Source organism: Echinops telfairi, unplaced genomic scaffold (genome assembly GCF_000313985.2).
Source record: "Echinops telfairi isolate 266 unplaced genomic scaffold, ASM31398v2 ScPeMD7_28;HRSCAF=97, whole genome shotgun sequence".
Classification (NCBI taxonomy): domain Eukaryota; kingdom Metazoa; phylum Chordata; class Mammalia; order Afrosoricida; family Tenrecidae; genus Echinops; species Echinops telfairi.
In genome coordinates this window covers 3,414,469-3,415,985 of record NW_022103925.1, presented here as the reverse complement: position 1 = coordinate 3,415,985, position 1,517 = coordinate 3,414,469, and positions in this window count along the sequence as shown.

Here is a 1,517-nt window from a genome sequence, read left to right as displayed (position 1 = left end):
GATGCACGTTGACTGTGACGCACATGGACTGCAGGTGGGTCACCGTCTCAGGAAGCTAGACTTAGGAATTCTCTTCCTCTCAGCTTCTTCTTAGAAGTGGAAGTGGCTGAACTATGAAAACCCTACAGAGAGGCTCTATGAGTCATTGATGACCGATTCATCGTAGGTTTCTAAAGCAAATGAAATTGTTTGGGATATACCTTATTGACAAAGTAGGCAGCAACTTCCTTTGTATCCTTAGGCTTTTTGTTAATAGTGACATTGTAATTATTTCTGCCTTCTTATTTATTTCTGTCTTCTTATTTAATCGGTATGCTGAGAAAATAATCCAAGAAACGGGACTATCTGAGGAAGATATGGTATCATGATTGGAGGAAGGCTTATTAACAAGCTGCAATATGCAGATGAGAAAGTCTTGCTTGCTGGAAATGAGGCTGGAAGCACTTGCTGATGAAGATCAAGGGTCGCAGCCTTCCGTGTGGATGACGACTCAATGTAAAAAAAATCCAAATCCTCATACCTGGACCATCAGGTAACACCATGGTAAATGGAGAAAAGATTAAAGCTGCCAGGGAGTTCATCTTGCTTGGGTCCACCATCAATGCTCATGGAAGCAGCAGTCAAGAGCTCAGATGACGCATGGCCTTGGGCAAATCTTGCACAAGACCTCTTTGACGTGTTGACGAGCAAGGATGTCCCTTTGAGGACTAAGGTGTGCCCGACCCTCGCCATGGGATTTTCCATTGCATCATAGGCATGTGAAAGCTGAGCATTGACCAGAGAAAACCCAAGAAGGATCCACGTCCTTGAATGATGGTAGTGGCAAAAATACTGAAAGTCCCCCAAACTGGCAGCAGAACAAACCAATCTGTCTTGGAAGAAGTATAGACAGAAGGCTTCTTAGAAGCAGCGAGGATGGCGATAATTTGCCTTCTGTACGTTGGGCATGATATCAGGAGAGACCAGTCCCTGGAGAAGGACATCACACTTGGTGAAATAGAGCGTCAGTGAGAATGAGGACACAGCGGCTCAAACAACGACAACCGTGAGGCTGGCACCTGCCCAGGCAGTGTTGGGTCCTGCTGTACACGGGAAGGAGATGCAGGCCTTATGGCCACCTATCAATGTCCCAAGATAGCCAAGGTTCTCGTTCACTTCTCCCAGTTCCACGTGGTCCATCAAGAGGAGCTGAGGTGAGATGCTACCATAAAATATGTCTGATGCCTTCATTTTACTCTCTCCCATCTTTCCTATCCTCGAGGACTTCACTACATTCTTTATAGACCACCGCCGTACGTTTGCGCCTTCTGGCCCTTCGGTTGTGGGAGGCTGGTCTCCTCTCCTCCGACAGCGATGTGCCTTGTTACCTCTGATTACTTGAAAGCGTTTTCTCGTTGCTACCGGTTGTATGCAATTGGCGTCCGGAGGGCGTTTGTGGGCGTCTCTGTGCTTCTCCTGGCTGGGAGGCAGCCTCTCTAGACAGCCCACTGGGTCCCTTCACAAAATGTTCTGGTTCA